The following is a 16624-nucleotide window of genomic DNA, read 5'->3' as shown; positions in this document are numbered from 1 at the left end:
TCCCTCTTTGAAAGCATACAGCTTTGAAAGCATACAGCCAATTTATCAGTTCTATCATGCATCTGAAGACCAATGTGAGATGGAATCCACAGCATGTGCACTCTGACTCCACTGTCCACAATCCTACCATACCTGTGTCTGGCTTCTGACACAAGCATGCAACAATTTATGCTTAATGAGTTGAGAGCATTTATGGATGACAGAGAATCAGTTACAATTAAACTGTCAATCTTTGATACATAGATGCATTTCAGTGCAAGAAGTATGGCAAACAGTTCTGTCTGAAGGGTAGAGGCCCAATTATTGATGCGTGCTCCAATTTCTTTAAGAGTGCCATCACTCTGTACGACAACAGCAGCAATACCAGCTGCACCAGTGGATTGGTGAACAGAACCATCAGCGTAAATAATTTGCGAGAGTGTGTGCTGTGTGACTAAGTTATCAATACAGCTTAAGGCCTCATGTTTGGCTTCAAGGCGAAGTTTTGGTTGTGATTTAAGAAGTAGTTTGGGGGGAAATGGAGGAATGGTAGTTTGGAATGGGGTAATATTCTATGGAGCGGAGAAGTGCCGCTGTTGCCTTACTTGACATAGATCATGTATCTGATTCATGCGGAGGTCGGTTCCAGTTTTTTCGATCCATCTGGAGGAGTGTTCACCAGTGCTGAGGTAAGTTTGGAGGGCTTCTATGCAGGGATTTGAATGAGCTTGCCTGAGCATATTAACCCCAATTAGGATATTTCTTTCAGTAACACGATCTCTGATGCTTGGAATATCAAGTTCTTTTTGCATATTTAAAATTTTGGCAGTACGAGGGCATCCTAAAATGATCCTCATTGCTTCGTTCTGCAGTTTTTCCAGCCCTCCAAGCTTCCAGTCAGACACAAGAGCAAGTAGTGGCGCAGCATAATCAACCAATGATCTAATATAAGCAAGATACATCATTTTCACAATTTTAACATTAGCACCATACCTGGGGTGAAGCCCTGCCACAACTCTAAGTGCTCTTAGTCGTTCTTTGTATTGGCGACAAAGTCTTGTTACAACAGGTCCAAGTAGTGGAACCTCAAAACCTAGATACCTGTATCTGCTTACATATTCTAGAAGCTACCTGTCCAACAGAAAATCGTCTGTGTTGTTCCAGGGACATAGAAGTGTAACTAAAGACTTTGAATTAGGAACCCCACAGGGAGGTATGCTCAGTCCCACACTGTTCAATATTCTAATTAATGCATTACTTAATGCTATGCCTAGTCAGCCCCACCATTATGTGATTAGTTTTGCTGATGATATAATGATTCACACCACCGGATTCTCCAACACCCAAAACATTCTTAATCATGTACTAGCCTCGTGTCAGGACCTGGGGTTGATAATCTCTACTGATAAAACAAAGATACTCAATAGGCGTCCTCCTCGACAGAGAGGCACAGTTCGTCAGCAAGCCATAGGTGAGTTTTGTGGTGATTTCTGCGTCCAGTGTGTCTCCCTGTGTTTGTGGGTGGGAGAGGAGGAAGTGGCCAGATCCTCCCTCGCCATACACTCACCCACGCTCGCCCTACTCTCACCTCACCAGCCTACCACCACACTCCACCACTATGTACTCACTCCCTCTGCTGTGTTTTCTGCTCTTTTCCGTGTGAAATGGTCGCCAGAGCTGTGTATCCGAGTGCCCAAGGCCACTCGAAGCCACGTAGATCAGCATGCCACGTGGATCAGCAAGCCATGTGCATCAGCATGCCACGTGGATCAGCAAGCCACGTGGATCAGCAAGCCATGTAGATCAGTAAGCCACGTGGATCAACAAGCCACGCGGAGCAGCAAGCCACGTGGATTAGGATGCCACGTAGATCACGACACCACGTGGATCCCGACGCCACGTGGGGTGTGGGCGATGTCACATGGATCTACAAGCCACGTGGGTTACCAAGCCAGATGTCCCAGGCCTCATGCTGCCTGCATCACATTGACTTCACCCACGATGCTGCCTGACTTCATGACGTCACGATGTCTGCCTGACGTCACCTCGAGATGTCTGCTGACGTCACAGTGCTGCTGACTTCATCTCGTGACGTCACGCCTGACATCACATGATGTCACATCGAGTGTTTCTAGTAATTATTTCAGTATTGTCGAGAAGATTGAGAGAAGATATATGTCATGTGTTAATTCCTCTCAGTGTACTCACATGTTAGTGTATGGCTTAGTGTCAGTTTTGTACACAGAAAAGCATCATTTGCTAGTTTAAGCCATGTTGTACCACATGTACTGCGGGTGTGTGTAGTTTCCGTGTGTCCAGTGAGGTCTGAGCCAGACCTGAGTAGCACCACTGTGCTAAGTCACCCGATGTGACCAGTGCGTTTGACAGCTGATATCAGTCAGCTCTGAGCCCGAGCCCCCTTGTACAGAAAGCTCTTATGCTCGTTGCTCATGATGTTCTGCAGAATTGTACCTGCTACGATTCCCATCGAGATTTGCTTCACTTCACCTCCAGACCTTCAGAGCACAGTTATATGTAGAGAAACAAGTCTATGGACGTTTAGACTAACCTCTGCTATAACTCCAACTGCCGAGAGAATGACACTCGTCAAGCCACAGTTAGCCCTGTCAGCAGGCACTGTGTCAGCCTCGTGTCACAAGCTTCAGTGAGCAGCCTGCACAAAGATGATGTCACTTTGACTGCTAGTTCGCTCACTGCAGTCTGGTGTATGATGTTACGACTCCCAGATGTTTCGCCCAGTTGTCTCTGCCATGACTCGCTCCATGACTTACTCCACACTCGCTGGCAGTGACAGCCCAGCGACAGTACCAGTCGAGAAGTGTCCTCCTGAGTCACTTGCCAGAAGTCCTGCCCAGTTGCCGAGTTTTGTCGACGCCTCACTCGAGGGCACCAGCATGTCGTGCCCCAGGTTGAGTGAAAACCTGCAGCAACTCCTACGATGACTGCTTCACCGTTCCAGAGTAGGCTGTAACCTGTTACGTCACAGCTCAGCCGCAGTGATGTCTCTTGTGATGCAGTATCTGTCCAGATGCAGGAAGGCGTGCAATGATGCCCTTTGACGCTCACTGCCTATGACCACGATGTTTAGCACACCCCACATGTTTTTTTCTTCCCTCTCTGTAGGACGTTTTTTTCCATGTGGACATATATGTTTTTATTTTGTGTTCTGTGCCCTGTTCCTACGAGAGAGAGAGACCGAGTTTTTTTTACCGCCAGACATGGTCGGGACGACCATGTGGTAGGTGGCCGAGCATATGTAGACAGCCTGTACTGTCTGCACAGACAGCCTATGCTGTCTGCCAGCTTAGTTCATATTTCGCGGCACTAAGGTGCTGCCCTCTGGGCCTGTCCAAGTCTGTGGGAAGCTGGTCCCACACTCTCTGACTCACACAGCGGCCTGGCAGCAAGACAGTAGTCCTACTATCTCTCTCTCGTGGGATGGCCCTGCCCGGGTCATGGGCACAACACACAAGCCTGTGTATCCACCATATTCAGGTGATTGATGGTAGAGCTCCACCACTTCACCTACATTTACGTGATTGATAGTAGAGCTCCACCTCATCCACTTTCACGTGATTGGTGGTAGAGCTCCACCTCACCCACTTTCACGTGATTGGTGGTAGAGCTCCACCTCACTCACTTTCACGTGATTGATGGTAGAGCTCCACCACCTTACCCACAGTCACGTGATTGAGGGTACACTTCCACCACCTCGCCCACAGTCAAGCGATTAATGGTAGAGCTCCACCACCTCACCTTCATTTTCGTGATTGATATTAGAGCTCCACCTTACCCACTTTCACGTGATTGGTGGTAGAGCTCCACCTCACCCACTTTCACGTGATTGAAAGAAGAGCTTCACTACCTCACCCCACGCAGTGTTTATCTCCCTCACAGCTAATATTTAGCTTGTGATTGCTCGTGTCCCCCTGGTAAACATATATAGCACTGCATATTCAGGCTCATTCATCGTTACTGTCAATACTCACGTGGAAAACCTTAATCTGTTGAGGTCGTATATAATATATGGAATGAGGGGTAATTAGGGTAAATTCAAGGAGAAGAGCAGGTCATACTTTTTGCATTATTTTCAGTGATACCCTCATAAATTCAAATTCCCTAATGTACATTATGTCATCGAGAGAGAGAGAGAGAGAGAGAGAGAGAGAGAGAGAGAGAGAGAGAGAGAGAGAGTAACTTAGACCAGGACTGGAAAGTAACCTAGGAATCTGATGTATCGATGTCATCCTCAGAGAGGGGTAACTCCCCCAGCAGTGCTGACAAGCAACTTCACACGCTGTTGTAGCTACTGTTCCTCTAGTGGGATACTTGACGTTATCATTGCCATAGTGAAATCCAGCTCAGGTTGACACATTCACTAGCTCGTGTGTGCAACCCGTCCTATGTGTTGGTATATGTCAGGGAAATACTGGTAGATTCTGTTCCACCATGTAACTATCTCACGGAGTAGTATTGACGCTCACTGGGGATAAACCTGATCTTCTGAATATAAAAATAATTCTACAAATATCCTGCTCTTTCTTCTAGCTTTCGCTTTCTCCCTTCTTCACTTACGCTGTCTCTCTTTTTTTCTCTCCTTTACTTTTTCACTCCCTTTTTTTATCGTTTACTTCCTCCATTTTACATTCCTTTCCCTCCTTCCATTCTCTCCATCCTTCTCTCCCACACTCCCTCATTCTTTCACCTTTAATTATCTCCCCCCCTCCTTACCCTCCTTAATCCTTCCCTCCCTTTATGTATACCCTCTCATTCCATCTTCCCTTCACATCTTCCTTCTCTTATTCCATCATTCCTTCCTTCCCTTCCTTCTCGCACTGCCCCACTCATTTATCATCCAGCAGCCATTGTCCACTGGGAATAATTTAAACACATGACAATTGATGTTTCAACAGCTCAAACAATTCCTATTGTCCAGGAATACGACAATTCAGGCTCCCCTGAGCGCTCATGCTGCTCTGTATCTCTCAGCACCTGTATCTCTCAGCACCTGTATCTCTCAGCACATGTATCTCTCAGCACCTGTATCTCTCAGCACCAGAATCTCTCAGCATTCCTGGGTAGAAGAGACTGTTGTGCACACCACATTCTTCTGCTCGCAGAAGTGAGAGATTTGTCCACTCTGTGTAAAGTATAAAGGTGAAGTTGCCTGCTCCCTCCCTTTCTCCCTCTCTCCTTTCCTCCCTCTCTCCTTTCCTCCCTCTCTCATATACTATATTCTCTGGGAAGCATTAAGAAGAGAAGGCATATCAACCAAGTTTTCATGATAAGGGAGAACCAACATATTTTTAGTTGAATAAGGTTGGTTGTCCCTTTTTGAATTGTAAAAAGTATTTCTGGCAATTTTAAAGGATTGATCAATTAAGTTTCTTGGGTATTTTAAATCATTAGCTATTTCATAAATTTTTGAGATTTCTTCATGTCTGAATTCTGGACTACAAATACGTAAAACTCTCAAAAACATTAATGAGAATATAGACAGTTTAACTCTGTCATGATGTGAAGAAGAGTAGTGTACATAGGTACATTTATTTGGTAGTTTTTGTGAATTTTATATTTAAAATCATTGTTACCCTAGTTGATATGCCTTCTCTTCTTTAGACTTTTAATATCAAAATTGTATTTAAAAATCTTGATACAGTAAAAAAGCTTTTGATAAAAAATTCTCCCCAAAATGTTGACGGATGTGTCCATAAGATTCCTTGTAAAATATATGGTAAAGTTTATTACGGTCAGACTGATAAAAATCTTGAACTAAGATTAAAACAACATATATATAGCATTAGAACTAGTCAACATTCTAATAATATGAATGTTTCTTTTGGTTTATACAATTTGGATTTATTTATAATTAATAAAATTTGGGAAGAATTTGATGATACATTAGACAAGTAAAACATCTTAATGTTTGGGTAGGGTATCAGTTGTGTTTCAGAGAGTCGGGTGTTGTCACGCGAGTGTGAGGTGTAGTCTTCCCCTTATATGCCTTCCTGTTGATTATTTGTTTTTATAGTCTCTTGATAATGTGAGAAGTCACGAAAGCGCTTGGAATTTCGATATTCTTTCGCAGCGGTTGTTATATATATATATATATATATATATATATATATATATATATATATATATATATATATGTCGTGCCGAATATGTAAAACTGGTCAATTAGCAAGAACTCATTTAAAATTAAGTCTTTTCTAAAATTTTCTCTTATACGTTTAAAGATATATATTTTTCATTAATGTTAATGTAAAAATTTTTAATTTTGCACCAAAAGAATCTTAGAAAACTTACCTAACCTTATTATAACAAGAACAATTTATTTTAGCCTAACCCAACTATATATGTTTTAGATTTGTTTACTGTAATTTAATACTAAACAAACACAGTGAAATATATTTTTTTCGTTAGGTTCAGAATGATTTTGGCGAAATTATTGCATACACAAATTTTCGCTTGTCCTATATGGCTAGATGAGCGTTGCTATTTAAGCCAAGATCGCAAGTTCTGCCTATTCGGCACGACATATATATATATATATATATATATATATATATATATATATATATATATATATATATATATATATATATATATATATATGTCGTGCCGAATAGGCAGAACTTGCGATCTTGGCTTAAATAGCAACGCTCATCTTGCCATATAGGACAAGTGAAAATTTGTGTTCGCAATAATTTCGTCAAATTTATTCTGAATCTAACGAAAAAAATATATTTCATTGTGTTTGATTAGTATTAAATTATTGTAAACGTATCTAAAATATATTTAGTTGGGTTAGGCTAAAATAAATTGCGCTTGTTATAATAAGGTTAGGTAAGTTTTCTAAGATTCTTTTGGTGCAAAATTAAAAAAAATTAAATTAACATTAATGAAAAAAATATATCTTTAAACGTATAAGAGAAAATTTTAGAAAGGACTTAATTTTAAATGAGTTCTTGCTAATTGACCAGTTTTACATATTCGGGACGACATATATATATATATATATATATATATATATATATATATATATATATATATATATATATATATATATATATATATATATATATATATATATATACACGTGTGTGTTTGTGTGTGTGTGTAAATATAATAATTATCCTTCCTTCCCTTCTCTCCTACTCTCTCTCCACGTCTCTTCCCATGATGCTCCTCCTCCTCCTTATCCCAGCTGGCCAGGGAGCCTGAAGGCAGGTGCACAGAGTAAGGTAGTGGGAGTCGTCCACCATGAAGGTATCGTCTTTAATTCCTGCAGTGTTTCCCAGGCGGGATAATCCTTAAGGCTGCCTTCCCCTCCCCGCCCCTTACCTTTACCCCTTATTTTTACCCTTTACCTCATTCTGTTCTTCCCCCCTTCCCAGCCTCTTCCCTCATTTCCCCTTTAAGCGTCTTCTCCTCTTCTCCCTCCCCCCTTCTGTCTCAATTCTATCTCGTATCGCTAGTTCATCATCTTACCTCCTCACTCGTCCACCCCATTCTCCCTTGTACCTATTTGCTCACTTATCCTATTGCCCCTTGATCATTAACTTGCCTTTCCTCTCACCTGTTCTTATCTTGACACGTGACGCTGCCTTAACTTGTGGGCTATGTAGTTTGACCTGTGACTTATCGCCACCTGTCACCTTCATGACCTAACGTGTGACGTTTGTGACATGACGCGTGATTTTCATGTCATGACCTGATACAGTCATAACTTGAATCTACATAGTTGGGACTTGAGTTATGACTTCGAATAGTTGTGGCTTAATCTACTACAGTTGGGAAAAATAATACATTTGAGCACAGATGCAACAAGTTCTTTAAACCTGAAGTGACAGTCTGTAAATAAAGGGTTAACAAAATAAGCATTTTTGTAACTCTTTAAATATAGTTTGGAAGTTCAAGCTTAAGATCTTGATCCTCTCTGAACTCAGAACTAGAGAATCAGATTTACTGATTCTAACTGTAGCATTAGACACATCTGAAGCAGTGCACAGAATTTTAAAAGTAGAATTTGTGAATATAAAAGATTGTCAGACAGGAGTCGTACCCTTCTAGATAAACCTCATTTTCATCTGACAGAATTTATTCTGTAAAAGATAACAATAACCTAGTACACGAGGCTTTTATATTATAGTTACTGCACAGAGCAGTTTGTATTTACGATTTTTTAGAGAACCTATTTTCTAGATAAGTTAAACCTGGATATATTGACAATGAAACCCCAATTAATTTGTGCAGTTTCCCTATTGGTTTTGTCTGATTTTCTGTTAAAATGAACATGTAAATCCCATTTGGACGAGAAATAAAACACCGAATAGGAAGGATCTGTATATTTCTGACTCAGTCAGAAACTCTCTTCTGTTAAAATAGTTTATTGTTGTTTGTGTTCGTAAGTTTATACTTGGGTCATGAGTAGCAAAACTTAGACTCCTAAATCTTATGTTTTTTTATAGTTTTGTGTTTCTTGTAATCTTTTGATAAAATTAATTTGATTTAGATCAGTTTGTTTGAAATTTCGCAGAAACACCGATGATTATGAAGGAAGAATGTATAACGATAGTGACATTATGGATAAAAGTACATCTTTATTGAATACGTTTCGGTCCTGGGACCGAAACGTATGATGATAATATATTCGCCAGGACTGAGGTCCTGACATGGGTCGTTGCCAGACGATGACCCGTCAACATGAGCGTATCCGAATGATACAAGGGAGTGAAAAAGCAGTACTTTATGGTGGAGAAAGCAGGTCGCTGGTGAGGATCAGGTGAAGGCATCAGGTCATCAGCAGGGAAATTAACGTGGAGTAGCATCACATGTGTTGAAGTAGCTGAGAGAAAGTACTTGCCAGCTCTTTTCAAGCTCTATTGTTTTGGAACAAATACATGATCTTAACTACCTTTGCACAAATGATACTGTCCCACGCTGACACTCTGGTGCCACAGTGACATATCTGACGCCTTCACCTGTTCATCATAAGTGACATATATGTACTGTGCTCTTCAAGTATCTTGTATTATTTTGAGTTACCAAGATTCCAGGATTCTACTAATACTATTAGTACTACTACTAGTAGTAGTAGTAGTAATAGTAGTAGTAGTAATACTAGTAGTAATAATACTAGCAGCAGTAGTAGTAGCAGTAATAATAACAGCATTAATAGTCGTAGTAGTAATAGTAGAAACAGCAGCAAAGTAGCAATAGTACATTTATGGGAAGGTCTAACCCCTACGGGTTATGCAGTACGTGGGGAATAGGAGTCAATGAGGTTTGATGCAAGAGTTCCCCCTCACCTGCCTCAAGGCTCCTTTTTTGACGGATTATTTCCAACTTTCGACACGCTGACTTATCACCTTATAATAACCTTCGCATATCATAAGTCTCATAATTTCTCCTGAAACAGAAATAAAATTATGTATAACGAAAGTAATTTAGTGAGAGTTAGGTGAGAGTTTTCACTTTTTTTTTTTTGTAATAGATTTTCATTCATAGAGTCAAATCAATGATACATTTACATGTTAGCTGGATATGTCAGCTGGCTGATGAGGATCCAGGTGACATATCGTACGTTGTATCTCAGTATGATGCTGTCGACAGCATCAGTCATATTCCTCATTGCTAGTTTTTCATATCCTCCCCTAAAACCTAACATCAATCTCAGGTCACTGAGCTGCTGTCATAACGTAAAACCTAACATCAATAATCTCATTTCACTGAGCAACTGACCCATAAATTACACCAAAGATTTATCTAATATTTGCCATGTCTTTTATTTTGACAAACACATATCGTAAAAGTGTTAAAGATTCTGTGCCCTCATATCAGAGAAGTCAGCTAGGTGACCATGTATCATGAAATATCCTACTAAATGTCTTCATTGTTGTTATTCCTATGTTCCTAGAAACCAGAATTTATTTCTTTTCGACCTCAACTTTTTCTGTCGATCTGTTGTGTACACTTTAGAACAAACTGATTTTTCTTCCTCCAAAGTTTCGTTTTTATTTCGCTAATAGCACGAGAAAGCCTCATTCGATCGGCTTCAAATTTAGCCCCAGTGTATGGTAACTGGGGCTAAACTCAAGGAACAACTGGAATATGCCATATGAAAGAAGTTGCAGAACACTTTCCAAGGTTCCTGGAATAGCTTTGACCATTTTCACAACCCTCTGCATGTAATGAAAATTATCAGACTTCTCCTAAATCGGCGACAGTGGATTATTATTAATTACATTCATGGGAGAAGCACTAAACCCATGCAGGTCATACAGTGCCTCGGGGAATGGAAGCCATTCAGGCTTGATTCAAGGAATTGAAGCAGTGGTCCAATTCCTTAGTTCAAGAGCCCCTCATCAACATCCAGGATCCTTGACGGGGACGACGGTGGAGAGAGAAACTCAGGTGTGTAGGTGAACATCTGCCAGTTTTACGTATAAAATAGTGGGAAATTTTTATTCTGTTAAATCACGTAAGATACATTTGTCTACCTCTTCTGAATGACTTTAGAATGCCTCTTCTGGTTGGTTTAAAATTTTCAGCCTTGGTGTGTTTACTATTGAATAACTTAATTAAGAATGCCTTGTCTTAACTGCTACAGAATATTAACAATGATGCATTCCAGAAGAAAAACGAAATCATGTAAGTTTAAACTATGTAATAAGAAAGTTTAAACTATGTAATAAGAAAGGAAGACATCTTCAGAACCAAAGTCAGGACTAAGATTCATGCAATAAAAGTTGTGTATATGTGATGCTTCAACAAGAGGATCATTGTAAAGGCTAGATGTAGGATAGACAGTTTTAACAGAGGACCAATCAACAGAATGACTGGTATTGGCAAGCCCAACACTTCTTTTGTGCTCCTTGAGGCTATCAGAAAGAGAGCAGCCAGTTTCTCCAAAGTACTGAGAAGACAAGAGGAGCATGAAATAGACTCGATAGGCATTTATGTATGTTGCACCCTCAGAAAAGGATGCACTAAATATTATATACATATATTGCTTTTTCATATAATTTTATATTGCTGAGTTTTTCGTTAATAGCTAAAACGAAAAAAAATCCTGCTTTTGTACATAGGTAAGATGTAACACCTATACCGCTTATGGTGCTTATTGAGTTTCCCAGTTGCGTGTGGACAGGCTGCTTTGGGAATATGTGTGAGTGCCCTGGTACCTGTTGCTTTAATTGCTTCCAAGATATTATATGATGAGATGAGGTCTGTTGGAGTGGGTTCAGATGCCTGAGGTGGACCTGGATCATCACTTTCCACAGGACATCCTGAACCAGGGCAACTACCGTGTTTGCGGAGGAAACCATTAGAGTTGAGACAAAGAAGCTGTAAGCACGACCGACACTTACCGCTCCATTTCCCTGGCTGCTTGCTTCCTCCTGGTTGGCATCCATCTGTTAGACTAGACAGTAGGAGTGGAGTATGACATGCTGGGTGGGTATGGTGCTTGGAAGGTAGTGAACTTGACCGTGGTGGCCTGGTGGAGTTTGAGGGGCTGGGAGGGGAAGGGGAAAACTGCCCCTGGGAATTGGGTGGGGGAGGCGCAGGTTGTTGAATGGGGTTATCCCGGGGAGTACAATACACGTGGACTTGCACACTATATTGTTCACACTGTCTTACAATACACACAACATTACTTGTTTCCCATGTACACTATGAATAATGTGGGTATGGGCACTGTTGAACCAATGTGTTCACTCACCATCTAGATACACACCGCGCCTTTTCCACCCATCCCCGTGGCATGGGGGAGGATGCATTGACTGGTCACTCCCTCATTAACATTAATCCCACATTGTTTTTCCATAACATATGCCACTAAATAGTCCATGCATCGACACAATCATTCCTGTGGAAAATTGCATTTATTTGAATGTATCATTACGTACATAACGAAAAATGAACAAAGATAATTATTATTTATCAGTTAGACAAGTAGGAATTTGGGACACCTAGGTCGCAAAAAATGTCCCCCTTCGATACCTACCACTGTCATATCCACAAGTTGCTCTGGACCTATTAATTATAAATGAAAGATACATCACCAGAGATGCTGGTAAATATATAAATTTGTGGACTGTATATTAAATTAAAAATAAATGATTATATATATACACATAACAGAAGAGAATATCTTAATATCACTCACCAATTTGACTGGAGATTAATGTGTCATGTACAGGACCTCCCCTTTTGCCTACATTTATGAAAAATTTACTGGCCAGAATTTAAACATAAATTAGACAGCTTATCTGAGGTTCCTGGAGTTGTCCTGTCCTGTCGCCTGATACTTAGATTATGCAGGAATGCACATCCAATAATTTCGGCTTCTATCTGAGAGGTGTCAGCCCAATTTTAACCTCTAGAGCACGAAAATTCATCACATTAATCACTAACGTTCTGTTCAATTCAAACAATAATGGCGAGCGTCCTTCTGCGCAGGTGCAGCTTCCCATTTTTTATGACAAATTTTTATTAAATACAGTATGGCCATCTATTTACATATAACTACTGTATTTATGGAAAATATATACAGTATTTTCCACACTGCGGCCGGCCGGAGTTCGTTGCTAAACGACTCAAATTACTCCTTCCTTTAGGAGACAATTCCAGCTGGTTCTGGCTTGAGTGGCTGTTCTCCTAGTAGGTCTTACTACGATTTCATTTTCCGGCATCACTTGGTCAGCGTTATCTTCCATATCACTCGTGTCACTTTCCCTCAGATTTTCATTTACGTTTGATTGAACACTTAATTCCAAGGGAATCAATTTATTAATTGTGCGTAAACTTTCCTGGCCATGACACAACACTTTGACATTCCTGACAACACCTTGTGCATCTGGGTACAATGTCAATACTTTGCCCAGAGGCCACAATGTTCGATGTTGTTCAGTATCAATCAACACAATGTCACCTGGTTGAATGTTCTGTCGATTTACTACCTCTGTCGCACCATAAAAATGTTCACGTATATATATATATATATATATATATATATATATATATATATATATATATATATATATATATATATATATATATATATACATTCGTCGTGCTGAATAGGCAGAACTTGCGATCTTGGCTTAAATAGCAACGCTCATCTTGCCATATAGGACAAGCGAAAATTTGTGTATGCAATAATTTCGCCAAAATCATTCTGAACCTAACGAAAAAAATATATTTCACTGTGTTTGTTTAGTATTAAATTACTGTAAACAAATCTAAAATATATTTAGTTGGGTTAGGCTAAAATAAATTGCTCTTGTTATAATACGGTTAGGTAAGTTTTCTAAGATTCTTTTGGTGCAACATTATAAATTTTTACATTAACATTAATGAAAAAAATATATCTTTAAACATATGAAAGAAAATTTCAGAAAGGACTTAATTTTAAATGAGTTCTTGCTAAATGACCAGTTTTACATATTCGGCACGACATATATATAAAGTACAGAATATGTATAATATATACTCTAATAATTGTGTAAGAGCTTAACTCCTTAATTATTTGAGTTGCATAAACTGTAAATATTACCACCTGGAAACCCTTGTTATTAAGAATCTCAGCTTTTATTTGGTTGGTTTGTGTTCATTCAATTACAATCCAAAAACACTGTTGTGGAGCCAGCTGATTTTACCGGGTAACTGGACTAGAATCCACTCTGACAAACTGTTACAAAACCAAAAACAGGCTAGATGCTAGAGGGTGATTAATAAGTTGACCTAGTATTCCCTAGAGATATCTTCTTTTAATAGATGTCGCATTTTGTAACAATGTGCAAATTTGGAAGTTAAATTAAATTTTAGAAAAATCTTAAAATTGATAGATTCAGAGCAGTTGCTAGAGAATGCCATATTTTTATTGGCTTTGAACTTTCAGTAATGGTTGGCTTTATTAAAACAAAGTTAGGCTATCATTTTGAGCCAAGTAAATTTTAAACTGCAAATTTTATTAAACTGATTTCCATGTAATAAGTAGACAATGCTTCTTCTGGTTGACTTCGAACTTAAAGTTCACGTGTATCGTAACTGGAATGATTTTTTATACTGAATTAGGTTTTTGTTTATGACAGTTAAACAATTTGCCTGTCTTAAAACCCCGAAGTAAGATATTTTTCTTAGAGGATTGCAGAGAATTTTAAATAGAAGAGAATTAAAAAAATGAGAAATATTGAAAAAAACATTTATAAAGTATTTTTGTCATTTTCACGAGTTTATTGAACCTTATATGTTGTACTGCTTATTGCCAGAGCCAACACATTCATAGGTACAGTGTTCTCCCACCAACATTCACCCTAAATCTTCAACAGTAATATTTAAGCACAGAAGCTTTCGTCACTCTGTACTGTTCCAGTCATGTGTATTGAGGCAGGGGGAATCGAGACTAGGCAATGTGGGATTCCTTTCTCGGATATTGCAGTGACTGATGTAAATCTAACTGAACTTGATGCTGCTGCTTCTAGTCTGTCTCCTTCATCGTCGCCATAGAAAAATATATCAGTAAAATTCAAAAGTGTAAACATCGTGCGAGACTGTATATTATAGCTTTGTCTGTAACTTAAGAAACCTGACAGTTGTTTACTTAACAAGAAATGTATGAAGCATTTTGCTTGGTTGTGAAGTTTCTAAAGTGCCCCTGCATGCAGTCATATTTACTTGAAGCTTATATATTAGTTAAAAAAATTAGAACAAGGAGAATACAGTAGCAATGCAGTAGGCCTATGCTAAAACGATGCTTCTCCTCTGTTACATAGGCTAATACTACAATATTATTTTAATTGCTGTTTTCCATGAAAATTGTTAATATCAGTTAATCTAATGTCCGTACATTTCTGCTTTTTCACTTATTTGTTAACGTACAACTGAAAGTTATAATATTGGGGTTTATTTTCCTCGTGTGGTTGAGAAGTGCGCCTGTTGTTACTAGCAAGGTTATGGTACCTCCAGTGGCCACTACTGACACTCCTTGTTAGTTGCTATGATGGCAACACTCTCCTGACACATGTTATATACATGTGAACATCATGTAGTGATGTAGATGACTCGGCAGGAGATGCACTTTCTGGCTGCCAGAGGAGTTATAAGAACATAAGAACATAAGAAAGAAGGAACACTGCAACAGGCCTACTGACCCATGCAGAGCAGATTCATGCCCCCCCCCCCCCCCCCCCCCCGGATTAGCCCAATGACCCACCCAGTCTGATCATCTCCGCTCAAGGATGGAGCACTGCACCAGACCCAGCAGCACAAGCTAGTCAGGTCCAACTCACACCCACCCACACCCACTCATGTAATTATCTAACCTATTTTTAAAACTACACAACGTTTTAGCCTCAATAACTGTACTCGGGAGTTTGTTCCACTCATCCACAACTCTATTACTAAACCAGTGCTTTCCTATATCCTTTCTGAATCTGAATTTTTCCAACTTGAAACCATTGCTGCGAGTCCTGTCTTGGCTGGAAATTTTCAGCACGCTATTTACATCCCCTTTATTCATTCCTGTTTTCCATTTATACACCTCGATCATATCCCCTCTAATTCTACGCCTTTCGAGAGAGTGCAGATTCAGAGCCCTCAGTCTATCCTCATAGGGAAGATTTCTGATACATGGGATTATCTTTGTCATCCTCCTCTGTACGTTTTCCAGAGCATTTATATCCATTTTGTAATACGGTGACCAGAACTGAGAAGCATAGTCTAAATGAGGCCTAACCAAGGATATATAGAGTTGAAGAACAACCTGAGGACTTCTATTATTTATACTTCTAGATATGAAGCCAAGAATTCTGTTAGCTTTATTGCGAACACTAATGCACTGTTGTCTTGGTTTTAAATTACTGCTAACCAGAACTCCTAAATCCTTTTCGCAATCAGTAGTATTAAGATCTACATTATTTAGTTTATATGTGGCATGGTTATTTACCTGTCCAACATTTAGAACTTTGCATTTGTCTATATTAAACTGCATCTGCCACTTCTCCGACCATTGCATCAGTCTATTCAAATCATACTGGAGTGTTCTAGTGTCCTCATTAGAATGAATTGGACGGCCTATTTTGGTGTCATCAGCAAATTTGCTTATGTCGCTATTTATTCCCTCATCTATGTCGTTTATGTAAATTGTGAACAACAATGGGCCCAACACTGATCCCTGAGGAACACCGCTTGTGACGTGCCCCCATTCTGATTTCTCCCCATTTATGCAAACTCTTGCTGTATATTTGTCAGCCATGCCTCTACCCAGGAAAAAATTTCTCCTCCTATTCCGTGTGCCTTAAGTTTCCTCAATAGCCTCTGGTGTGGAACTTTATCGAAAGCTTTACTGAAGTCAATATACACAATATCATATTCATTACCATGATCTACCTCCTCAAACACCTTAGTGAAAAAAGTTAGTAAATTCGTAAGACAGGAACGCCCCTTTGTAAAACCGTGTTGAGATTCATTAATCAATCTGTGCCTGTCGAGATGGCTACGAATTGCTTCGACAATTATTGATTCCATAAATTTTCCCACTATGGAGGTAAGGCTTATTGGTCTATAGTTCGAAGCCAAGGACCTGTCACCTGCCTTATAAATAGGTATTACATTT

The sequence above is a fragment of the Cherax quadricarinatus genome, chromosome 6, assembly GCF_038502225.1.
Source record: "Cherax quadricarinatus isolate ZL_2023a chromosome 6, ASM3850222v1, whole genome shotgun sequence".
NCBI lineage: Eukaryota > Metazoa > Arthropoda > Malacostraca > Decapoda > Parastacidae > Cherax > Cherax quadricarinatus.
This window is presented reverse-complemented; position numbering follows the sequence as displayed.